Genomic DNA, 13,052 nt, shown 5'->3' on the forward strand with positions numbered 1-13,052 from the left:
ATAAATAAATTGGTTAACAAATCATTTGATAAACAGTTCATTAATTTATTGAAAAGGGATCAATTGTTAAAATTACAGTAATTCCACACCTTATTGGTCATCAACACTGTGGGCATTGGTATGCATACAGGGACAGATCAGACGCTCTGGGGTTCAGGGCCGCCATCCTTGTACAGATGTGTGGGGCCGTCCATATGGGGTGCAGGGGCGCCACCCCCTAATCCATGCACCACGCCCCTAATCTACATGCAGGACGCATGGATTTCTATGGGGTTGTTTTTTTTTTTTAACTACTTGCCGACCTGCCGCCGTCGTTTTTCGGCGGCAGGTTGGCTCCCCTGCGCGAGAGCCCGTAGCTCTACGTCGTCTCTCGCAGGCTACTAGGGGCCCGCTCGCCCCAAGTCCCGGGCCCGGCGGCGCGCGATCGCCGCCGGGCATAACGCGATCGCTCGTTACACTGAGCGGGGAACGGGAGCTGTGTGTGTAAACACACAGCTCCTGGTTCTGTCAGGGGGGGGAAATGCTGATCCCTCTGTTCATACAATGTATACACAGAAGATCAGTGATTTCCCCTAGTGAGTCCACCCCCCCTACAGTTAGAACACACCCAGGGACATACTTAACCCCGTCCGCCCCCTAGTGTTAACCCCCTTCAATGCCCGTGGCATTTTTATAGTAATCCAATGCATTTTTATAGAACTGATCGCTATAAAATGCCAATGGTCCCCAAAAATGTGTCAAAAGTGTCCGAAGTGTCCGCCATAATGTCGCAGTACCGAAAAAAAAAAAGACGCTGTTCGCCGCCATTACTAGTAAAAAAAAAAATATTAATAAAAATGCCATAAAATTACCCCCTATTTTAATAAACGCTATAACTTTTGCGCAAACCAATCAATAAACGCTTATTGTGATTTTTTTTTACAGAAAATATGAAGAAGAATACGTATCGGCCTAAACTAAGGAAAAAAAAAACAATTTTTATATATTTTTGGGGGATATTTATTATAGCAAAAAATATTCATTTTTTTCAAAATTGGCGCTCTATTTTTGTTTATAGCGCAAAAAACTAAAAACCGCAGAGGTGATCAAATACCACCAAAAGAAAGCTCTATTTATGGGAAAAAAAGGACACCAATTTTGTTTGGGAGCCACGTCGCACGACCGCGCAATTGTCAGTTAAAAGCGACGGCAGTCCCGAATCGCAAAAGTGCTCTGGTCTTTGGGCAGCAATATGGTCCGGGGGTTAGTGGTTAAGCACTTGATTATAACCTGAGGCTCTAATTCGCCTCAAAAAAAGGGTGGGGCTTAGGGCGCAGAGCACTGCGCCCCCAAGCCCACTTACTTGTGTGACAATAGCAAATTAATATTCGCGATTGTCTTCCTGATTCTACTCTCAGCCAATCAGAAGCAGGTCCCAAGACTTCCTCTTCAGCCCCGGAGCGAAGAGCAATAGCCCCTACCATCTGCCTCCTAAGATCGCGCCTTCCCGTCTGTCTCCTGCACGCGGGGGGAGGGGTATTGGTTTGCTGCCCCCCCAAATATTGAGCACCAGCCACCACTGGTGATGACCCGTACGGCTGCAGCCGGATGTACACAACCCCGGTCCACCTCCCGCCCATATAACACACCTTCCTCACACACCATACAGCACCCTGTCACCATGAAGGAGAGCTATAGGTGGAGTTGCCCTTTAAGCCAACACAAATATAATATAGGAATGAATATCTAGATTCTATCATTAGCCCAGCCGTGACTGGTTCTCTTTTTAGTAAAATGAATTTTTAGTGCTGCTCCTTTAAGAACTCCAACCTCGAGGAACTACAAGTCCCAGCACAGCCTGTCCCTCCCCTCCCACCCCAGCTATATCCAGTCAGACAATGAAAAGAGGAAGTAACACAGGTGACCCCACCGGCCCGCCACACCGCCCAAGGTGCCCCCTGTGTCTAGTAGCAACGCAGTCTCCAGCACGTGACCCACAACAAGCTCCGCCCACCCGCCGCTAATTCCCCCTCTCCGGGCAAAAACTGACGAGGAGCCCAACTCACGCAGTTTGAATGAACCTCTTTCAGAACAGACACGTCATCGCCACCGCCCCCTCAGCAACCACGCCCACCGCGTCCTCCGTCCTTCTCCATCGTGTGGGGATGTGGCTGGGTCATGTGATAAGAATGAGGGGGGATGTGGGCGGGGTTTTCATCGCCTTCTATGGCTGGAGATTTCCTTCATGTCTGTCTGCAATAATAATATTGATAAAAAAAAAAAAAAAATGGCCAAGCTTTATTTAACCAAGAACCAGGCCTATTTTTTACAATTAATGTTCACAAGTTAAAATCATGTATTTTTTTGCTAGAAAAATACTTAGAACCCCCCAAACATTGTTTATATTTTTTTTTTAAGACATCCTAGACTCGAAAATAAAACTTTACGTCACACCGTATTTGCGCAGCGGTCTTAGAAACGTGTTTTTTTTTGGAAAAAAGACACTTTTTTTCAATGAAAAAATAATGTGATGCTGAGTAAATTGATACCCAACTTGTCACGCTTCGAAATGGAGACGAGTGAGGGGGAAAATGGCCTCCACTGTTTCCATATCATTGCAGGGCGGAAGCAACGTCGAAAAGGGACAATTTTTTAAAATGACAGGAGGGACACTGCTAAGCCTGTACCCTCTCCACCAGTCCAGTGTATCTCTGTCACCTCACTCCCAGTGACAGAATGGGGTCCTGTCATGCACCTAGCACAGACCTCATGTGTGCACTTACCGTATTTATCGGCGTATACCGCGCACTATTTTGCCCTGAAAATCAGGGCAAAATCGTGGGTGCGCGATATACGCCGATACCCGCTTTCCCGCCACGAGTTTGAATACTGCGCCGGCATATACCGAGCGCAGTACACTCGTGTATATTCGGGCAGTCTCGGTGCCTCTCACACTGACGTCCTGAGCGTACAGGACGTCAGCGCGACAGTTGCCCAGCCTGCCCGACGATACACGAGTGTACTGCGCTCGGTATATGTCGGCGCAGTATTCAAACTCAGCGCGGGAAACGAGCGGGGAGGACGCGAGGACGCCGCAGAAGGAAGCCAGACCAGCCGAAGAGGACACCGGACCCGCCGAAAAGGACACCCGACCCGCCGAAGAGGACACCCGACCCGCCGAAGATGGACGCCGGACCCGCCGAAGAGGACACCCGAAGCCGCAGAAGGACGCCGGACCCGACGAAGCCGCCGATGGACACCGCGCAAGACACCAAAACTGTAAGTACAAAAAAAAACATTTTTTCCACAGGATTGGGGGCCACTTTAGGGGTGCGCGGTATACGCGGGAGCGCGTTATACCGCGATAAATACGGTAATTAACTCTTTTGCTTTCCCGTACCATGCAGCTAGGCTATGGGTCTCCGTAACACAAGTTTGGTCCCCATACTTTCAGGGAGCCAACCACTGGGAGGAAGCCCGATAACCAAACTTCTTGATACCAGAGGTCCCTTTGCCATGTCAGGTACCATGCTCAGGGCTGTCTTTAAAGCGGAGTTCCACCAAAAATGGAACTTCCGCTTTTCGGAACCCTCCCCCCCTCCGGTGACACATTTGGCACCTTTCAGGGGGGAGGGGGTGCAGATACCTGTCTAAGGGTAGGTATTTGCACCCACTTCCGGGCATAGACTCCCCCCCGTGACAGCACGCCGCAAGGCTTCACTTCCTGATTCCCTCATGAGCATGGCGCCAAGGCATCCAAGGACCGAGCGATTACTCATCCTCGTCTGCCGTCATCGCTGGCGCGCTGGACAGGTAAGTGTAAGTCAGCAGCTGCAGTATTTGTTGCTTCTGGCTTTAAAAAAATACAAATAAATCGGGTGCAACTCCGCTTTAAGGAGGGGCAAATGGGGAAGCTGCCCTGGGTACACTCACCTTCACAGCTGTGTTTGATAGATGAACAGGGATGGGTGCATAGTCCTGAATCCAGGTAGTGTGCATTTGGTGCCCGCCCCTGCATGACTGTCAGGGACTCAGGGTTAATCTGTACAGTCACAGCGTCTCCATTGACTAACATAGGCTGCCTGCATGCAGCTCTGGGCACATGGATGAACAGCTCTTGCGCACTGTACGGGTCTCTGCGTGTGAATGAATATTAAGACGTTAAAAAGGTAATCAACCACTTAAGGACTGCCTCCTGCACATACTGTATACGTCGGCAGAATGGCACGGCTGGGCACAAGCACGTACAGGAACGTCCTCTTTAAGTGCCCAGCCGTGGGTCGCGGGCGCGCGCCACGGTCCGAAGCTCCGTGACCGCAGGACCCGCGGACCCGATCGCCACTGGAGTCCCGCGATCGGTCCCCGGAGCTGAAGAACAGGGAGAGCTGTGTGTATACACAGCTTCCCCGTTCTTCACTGTGGCGCCGTCATTGATCGTGTGATCCCTTTTATAGGGAAACACAATCAATGACATCACACCTACAGCCACACCCCCCTACAGTTAGAAACACAAATGAGGTCATACTTAACCCCTTCAGCGCCCCCTTGTGGTTAACTCCCAAACTGCAATTGTCATTTTCACAGTAAACAATGCATTTTTAATGCATTTTTTGCTGTGAAAATGACAATGGTCCCAAAAATGTGTCAAAATTGTCCGAAGTGTCCCCCATAATGTCGCAGTCACGAAAAAAAAAAAAACGCTGATCGCCGCAATTAGTAGTAAAAAAAAAAAAATTATAAAAATGCAATAAAACTATCCCCTATTTTGTAAACGCTATAAATTTTGCGCAAACCAATCGATAAACGCTTATTGCGATTTTCTTTACAAAAATAGGTAAAATAATACGTATCGGCCTAAACTGAGGAAAACATTTTTTTTATAAATTTTTGGGGGGATATTATTATAGCAAAAAGTAAAAAATATTGAATTTTTTTCAAAATTGTCGCTCTATTTTTGTTTATAGCGCAAAAAATAAAAACCACAGGTGATCAAATACCACCAAAAGAAAGCTCTATTTGTGGGGGAAAAAAGGACGCCGATTTTGTTTGGGAGCCACGTTGCACGACCGCGCAATTGTCAGTTAAAGCGAAGCAGTGCCAAATCGCAAAAACTGGCCAGGTCCTTTAGCTGCCTGAAGGTTTGGGTCTTAAGTGGTTAAGCAAACAGATTGTCAGATTGAGCAGATCCTCTTAGAAAAATAAACTAGTTTCACAGTATAATTATATGAGTGCTCTGGAAACATCAATGATTTTTATATTCCTAAGGTGAAAATTACACTTTCATTAAGCACACATCAGTCATTATACACTTACTTCCTATTCGGAGCTATAGACTATTGCTGATTAATACATGGTAAGCACTGCAAAATAACAATATATTCTGATATAAAAGGTTATGAATGAAAAAATCCGAATTAGAATTTATAGAATTTAAAGCAAATGTAAACATAAGTAGGTAGATTCAGAAAGAGTTAGGCCGGCTTATCAGTAGATAAGCCGACCTAACTCCGAATCTACGCCGCCGTATGTTTAAGCGTATGCTCAAACAGAGATACGCTTAAACATATCTAAGATAGGCCGGCTTGCGCCAACCTATCTTAGATTGCAATTTTTCGGATGGCCGCTAGGTGGCGCTTCCATTGCGGCCGGCGTAGATTATGTAAATGAGCTTGTACGCCGATTCACGAAAGTACGCCAGGCCACTGCAGTTGAATTACGTCGTTTCCGTAAGGCCTTAGGCGGCCTAAAGTTATTCCACCTATGAGGTGGAATAACAATGTAAAAGTATGGCTGCCGTTCCCGCCGTGAGGTTCGAATTTTTTACGTCGGGAGTTACGTCGTTTACATCCACGTCAAAATCAATAGGTCCGTACGGCGTACTTAGCCGCAATGCGCATTGGGAAATGTAGGCGCCCGGCGCATGCGCAGTAGCGAAAAACGTGAGGTCAAGCCTCATTTCCATACAACACGCCCCCCTCCAACCAATTTGAATTAGGCGCCGTTACACCGGCCGCGATTACACTACACCGCCCGAAGTAAGGAGGTAAGTGCTTTGAGAATCATGTACTTTCCTCTCTTACTTAAGGCGGCGTAGTGTAAACACGCTAGGCTACGCCGACCTTAGTTTTGCGCGCCCGTACCTGAATCTACCCAAAGGAGTTTCCCTCATTTGCTCCCTTGTGGTCTGTTTAAATATAGTGTATAATTGAAACTATATAGTTATATCTGTTCGAGAAATGCAATATTATACCTGTTAATCCTGCTTGCAATTCTTGTGAGATAATAACTACCTATACTTTCTACCACTGTTGACTGCTAATAGTTCATATTGTTTCCAGCTTTCCCTCTGTGGACTACAGAACACCCTGCCCATGTTATAATGAAGAGGAGAAGGGGTATTGTAGATAAATACAAGGGGATTAATTGGGACTTTGAAGGTGCAGGATGAGATACAATAATATCAAATATGATATATAAGATTTTTTTATTTAAAGAACAAATAAAACATTGTTAAAAGGCAACAATTAGCAAGTACATATCAATACAGTTTTATAAATACATCACTGTAGAATGGAGTCCCCAACATGTTTCGCCCATATGTCGGGCTTCTTCAGGGTATGCTGTCCAATTAGAGGTACAAGCCTTCTATTGAGAAAAAATATATACATATAATAATTGCATCAAAAATCGATTTAAGATCACATAGTATATATATATATATATATAATTCTTTATTTATTCCAATAGGAAGGTATTTGGGTACATGACAATGCTATATACACATGTGCACATTCAGTCTGATGGCAATGCTACTTAAAGTGTTAATCAAATCACTAGGAAAAGTCACAGGTGTCTATCTGCATAAAGGAAGTGATCCTAGTGATTAGAGAACTTGTTTCTGACTTGCTGTGAAACATCGAGCAAAGCCATACAATCGTTTGCTTGATTCTCTAGTAGTGTGTACCAGCCTTAACCCTGTTACACCTACAGGTAAGCCTATAATAAAGCATACCTGTAGGTACCATGAATATTTCCTAACTTGCACAGTTTAGGAGATATTCACTGTATCCGCATGAGCCAAAGTCATCGGCACATGCGCACTTAAGAAACGACCCGCTCGTGCCCTTTCTTCAGGAGCCATGCCGTGAACGGCGGCTCCCGCTGGCAAGCACGAGAGTGACATCACAGTGGCTCTGGTCAATCACAGCGCTGGACCCCACAAAACCGAAAAAAACAACTTCGGGTGACATGTCGCCGGTCACAGAGGTGTGCAGGGACCGCTGCATCAGCTTCGACCTAAGGTAAGTATTTCATAATGAGCTAGTATGCGATGCACACTAGTTCATTACGCCTTTGTCTTGCAGGTTTCTTTTATTTATTTTTTCTGCGTTTACAACCACTTTAAGCCCGGTACACACTGGCAAAATGAGGAGACATTTGCCGGTACAAAAAACACCGGCCGACTTTCTGCTTGTGTGTATGTCGAACATGCATGCAGGAAAACCAGCAGCCAAAAAACTCCCGATCGGCACTCTCAGTCAATGGCAGAAAGCACTGATCGGAGTGTTCTGGAGGGGGGTCTGAACACAACAGCTCAGCAGGGGAGATTGCTGAACTAACCTTGCATGGTTAGTACAGCGGCTCCCGACCGAAGGTTGCTTGAAAAAAAAACACTATTGTACCAGATTGTAAAACATAGGGTTGTCCTGATACCTATATTAGTATAGGTATCGGGACCGATACCGAGCATTTGCACAAGTACTTGTACTCGTGCAAATGCTCCCGATGCACTCGGCCACATTAAGAAAGCAGTGGACATCTTGTTACACCCAGCCCATATAGTTCGGGCTGGGTGTAACAAGATGTCCGCTGCTGCTTTTATGTGGCCGGGGTGTAGCAAGATGGGCATAGCAGGCAGCATAGAAAAATAGTTTAGGTTCCTTTCATGTCATTTTTTTCAGTGCCTGCCCATAAGTGCCAGCCACCTGTCAGTACCCATCCATCAGTTCCACTGCCAGCCATCAGTGAGTGCAATCCATCAGTGCCATCTTTCAGTGCGTGCCACCTATCAGTGCCATCTTTCAGTACCATCCATCAGTGCGTGCCACCTATCAGTGCCATCTTTCAGTGTGTGCCACCTATCAGTGCCATCCATCAGTGCATGTCACCTATCAGTGTGTGCCACCTATTAGTGCCATCTTTCAGTGTGTACCACCTATCAGTGCCAGCCATCAGTGCGTGCCACCTATCAGTGCGTGCCACCTATTAGTGCCATCTTTCAGTGTGTGCCACCTATCGATGCCATCTTTCAGTGCGTGATACCTATCAGTGCCATCTTTCAGTGTGTGCCATCTTTCAGTGCGTGCCACCTATCAGTGCCATCTTTTAGTGCCAGCCATCAGTGCGTGCCACCTATCAGTGCCAGCCATCAGTGGGTGCCACCTATCAGTGCTATATTTCAGTGCATGCCACCTATCAGTGCCATATTTCAGTGCGTGCCATCTTTCAGTGCGTGCCACCTATCAGTGCCAGCCATCAGTGCGTGCAACCTATCAGTGCCAGACATCAGTGCGTGCCACTCATCAGTGCTGCATAATCAGTGCCACCTATCAGTGCCCATCCATCAGTGCCACTGCCAGCCATCAGTCAGTGCCACCTTTTAGTGCCCATCAGCCAGTGCCATCTCTCAGTGCGTCACATGACATTAAAAAAAAATATCGGTATCGGCGAGTACTTGAAAAACGTATCGGTACTTGTACTCGGTCTTAAAAAAGTGGTATTGGGACAACTCTAGTAAAAACGGAACGTTTTTTACCTTTATGCATTCTAGAATGCATTAAGGTAAAAAACTTTAATAGATGGAAAGATGAAAAAATTACTGAAGGTCCGCTTTAAGGACTACTTGTTCTGTAGGGCAAGACAAGAACTAGATAAACTCCTTGAGATAACACAGGAAGCATGTGCTCTGGATTTATGACACAATAGATAAGTAATTTATGCACTTAAAGTAGATTAAAACCCTAACAATGAACATCTCTAATTATTTGCTCTAATTTGGTCTCTTTAATTTACCATTCAAAGTGTTTTGTTCTATCTGTTTGATAAGAGCAAAAAAAATGAAAACCTATTCTTCACACTTCCTCGTTTTCTCAAAGAGTTCTTATCTTGGACTACGGAATGATTAGCATTAAAGTAGAATTCCATAGTTAAACCTAAATAGTCTTAAAAATGCTTCCTCCCCCCTCCTAACAACTATGCTGACTAAGGCAGGCCATACGCTATGCGAAAGAAATTCGCACAATTCTACCATCAACACAGACAGTGCTGGCAGTGGATTCCCTTCTGAGCAATTGCTTGCTCCCCACGGGGAAAGCCGTCCTCGCTGGGAAAAGACAGTGATTATCGCTAGCGGATATATAGCAGTCACTATCCATAATCGTAAGAGAATCCGGCAAGTTGATTGATTAGACAACTAGGTACATTCAGTGGCGTCACTAGGGTTGGTGTCACCCGGGGCGATAAAACATGGTGTCACCCCCCCTCTGTCTAGGCTGCCCAGCACCAAGCAGGCAGCTTGGTGGTACAGGGCAGGCTGTGGTGGCACAGGGCAGGCTGGGGTGGTACAGGGCTGTTTGGGGGGGGGGGGTACAGGGCAGGCTGGGGTGGTATAGGGCTGTTTGGGGTGGTACAGGGCAGGCTGGGTGATACAGGGCAGGCTGGGGTGGTACAGGGAAGGCTGGGGTGGCACAGAGCAGGCGGGGGTGGTATAGGGCAGGCTGGGATTGCACAGGGCAGGCTGGGCATGTCAGCTAAAAAAAAAAAAAAAAAAAAACGGGATGGTGTCACCCCTCTAGCGGGTGTCACCCGGTGCGGACCGCATCCCCCCGCACCCCCCTAGCAACGCCTCTGGGTACATTCAGCCTGTCCAATTCCAAGTGGCGGCCAGTTCATAGAGGGCGCACGGGCGCTACCTATCCATGCGTCCGGCCCCCTGATCTACATATCAGTGGCGCCGGACCCTGGATTCCAATGTGGCAGGGTGTTTTTTTGAAGCACCTGATAATAAGCTTCAAAAAAAGGTGGGCTCAAAACGCTGAGCTCCGAGCCCACCCAGTTGTGTGACCAAATGAATGAATGTTCACTATTCTCAATATAAAGTTCCTCCCTGCCAATCAGGAGGTAGGTCTGTGAGACCTGTTTCCAGATTGGCCGAAGCATTAGGTGATCCTATTGGGTGCCTAGTGCTTTGGCGGGGGAGGACGCTGGAGGAGTGGACAACGGAGCTGCCGCGGCTGATGCCCGCACTCCAGAAGAGGAAACCACAGCCCCGCCACACGAGCAGGTAAGTGCTGGGACGGACCGCTGGCGGTTTGAATCTCAGCTGGTTCCTGCTAAACTGGCCAAGATTTGAACTGCGTGTGGCTGGCCCAAGACAGGCCATACAGTAGATGATTTGAATCTCGGCCGGTTCAGGAGTTAGAAATCTATGGCTGGTTTAAATTGGATTTCCACCCAGAAATGGAACGTCCGCTTTTCTGAGCCCTCCCCCCCTCCGGTGTCACATTTGGCACCTTACAGAGGTAAGACAGGTATTTGCACCCTCTTCCGGGCATAGACTCCCGTGGGAGTCAGGCCAATTCCCGTGCCCCCCCCCGGCCTGTCTCCTGGGAAACACACTGGTCCCAGGAGAGAGCGGGGACCAGTGAGGGCGCTGCGCTACTCGCGCATGCGCAGTAGGGAAACCGGGCAGTGAAGCCGCAACGCTTCACTTCCTGATTCCCTCACCGATGATGGCGGCGGGGGCAGCCGAGAGATGAGGCAATTGCTTGGCCCCGGCTGCCAACATCGCTGGCACGCTGGGACAGGTGTCCATTTTTTTAAAGTCAGCAGCTGCAGTATTTTTAGCTGCTGGCATAAAAAAAATAAAAAATTTGGGTGGACCTCCGCTTTAAGAATGGTAGGGTCTGAGTAGTTTAACAAAAGACAACTGGGCATGACTGACACCATTTAGTCTACCAAAATGCTTTGGGAGAGACTCTTTACCTTGATCCGTGTTGCGGGGTGTTAGAATGACACCCTGCAACAACGATCGCCGCGATGCATGCCCCCAGGGGCTCAAAATCCTGAGGACATCATATGACGTCCAGTCAGGATTCTACAACCACTTTGTCAACGTCAATTTGTCATTGGCGGGCGGCAAGTGGTTAATGGTCTAGAAAAAACGATGTTGTTTTCAACCCGAATTATTGTTAAGCCTGCCTTGCCTACACACGATCGTGAAAAAAAAATGCTCAAGCAAATTGCGGTGACGTACAACACGTACGACGGCACTATAAAGGGGAAGTACCATTCGTATGGTGCCACCGGGGGGCTGCTTTTGCTGATTTTGTGTTAGTAAAATTTTGGTGAGAGATGATTCGTGCTTTTCAGTCTGTTACAGCGTGATGAATGTGCTATCTCCATTTGCTTCTGAGCATGCACGTTTTTTGCACGTCGTTAAAACCTACACACGATCATTTTTTACGACGTGAAAACGACAACATGAAAAACGACGCGAAAATTTAGAGCATGTTCTAAATTTTTAATGCCCATTTTTAACGTTGCAAAAAATGCTCTGGAGCCCACACACGGTCGTTTTTATAATGACATTAAAAAAAATATGGTCGTGTGTAACGTGGCATAAAAGTGGTTGTAAACCCTTTACAACCACTTTAACCTGCAGGTAAGCCCTAGATTAAGGCTTACCTGTAGGGTGCAAAAAAATATCTCCCAAACCTAAAAGGTTTAGGAGATATTTGCAAAGAATAGACATCAGGCGCAGGCAAACTGAGCGTGCCGCTACTAACGGCCTCATGCCGTTAGTGGCGGGTCCCGCGCGCATGAGTGGGAGTGACGTCATCGCTTCTCCGGCCAGTCACAGTGCCGGAGCAGCGATACCCGGAAGTCACTCCAGGTATCATGGCGGTTGTCGGAGGAAGCGAACAAGGGCCGCTGCGGGGGCTTCAATGTCAGGTAAGTACTTCATAATGAGCTAGTATGCTATGCATTAGCTCTTTATGTCTTTGTCTTGCAGGTTGTCTTTTTTTTACAAGAGGATTTACTTCCGCTTTAAGAGGAGTATGGGTTTTGTTTTGTTTTTTTATATTTATACTTACTTAGGTGGATGCAGCATCAGACCGATGCTGCAGCTGTCCCCTGGTGTTTCTTCACTGAGAACCGAGCCAACCGAACATCGCCGATGGCTTGGTTCTCTCCCCTCCCAAGCGAGAGATGCTGTCTGTCAGTCAGCGTCTCTCCTGCTCTGCTCCTCAACGCTCATTGGAGCGCTGAGCTGTAGAGGGGCGGGGAGCAGCCGTCTCAGCGGCTCGCTGAGCCTGCCATCAGTCAAGGCAGCTGGTGGATCCAGACTTCAGAAGTCGGGATGACGCGGTGCCTCGACTGATTGCAGTGACGTTAGCGGAGAGTGGACTTCAGACCACTCTCTGCTGAAAACGGGTCACAGGAGTGCAAAATGAATTGCACTCCTGTGACCCAGAGAAGCCCAGCCTGAAAAGCTCAGGCTGGACTTCTCTTTTACTGGTTTCAAAGAAATAAAATAAAGCTGGCCCAACCAATCACCTGACTTGAATCCAATTGAAAATGTATGGAAATAACTAAAGATTTCATAGAAAAGGCCTGCGGAACCTTCAAGATTTGAAGACTGTGTGGAAGAATGGGCCAAAATCATACCTGGGCGATGCATGTGACTAGTTTCTCCATACAGGAGGCTTCTTGATGCCAACAAAGGATTTTTGTACAAAGTATTAAATACATTTCAGTTAGCGTGTTCAATACTTTTTCCTGTGTCATTCCATTTTATTACTTATAACTTCATTTCTGAACTTATTTGCTTTGGTTTCTTTGTACGTATGTATGGATTGCATGGGTGGTTGCCGGCATGTGGTGAAAATGTCTTGTCACAGTCCAAAGCACCTTCAGAATATATTGACCTAGAAAAATTGCTACGTGTTCAATACTTATTTTACCCGCTGTATGTACACCTGCATATTGCGTACAGATACATTTGAGGAGTA

The 13,052-nt window shown here is 47.2% G+C and overlaps 1 protein-coding gene across 1 annotated transcript in view; it reads right to left on the minus strand.

The window, feature by feature from the left end:
• G6PC3 (glucose-6-phosphatase catalytic subunit 3) overlaps nt 1–2,149 on the minus strand; it is a 47,363-nt gene extending 45,214 nt beyond the window's left edge. Inside the window, exon 1 of the mRNA XM_040329999.1 lies at nt 2,046–2,149. The gene's annotated coding sequence lies outside the window, so the exon portion shown is untranslated. The remainder of the gene's footprint in view (nt 1–2,045) is intronic.
• Nucleotides 2,150–13,052: the final 10,903 nt, after the last annotated feature.

Source organism: Rana temporaria, chromosome 12 (genome assembly GCF_905171775.1).
Source record: "Rana temporaria chromosome 12, aRanTem1.1, whole genome shotgun sequence".
NCBI lineage: Eukaryota > Metazoa > Chordata > Amphibia > Anura > Ranidae > Rana > Rana temporaria.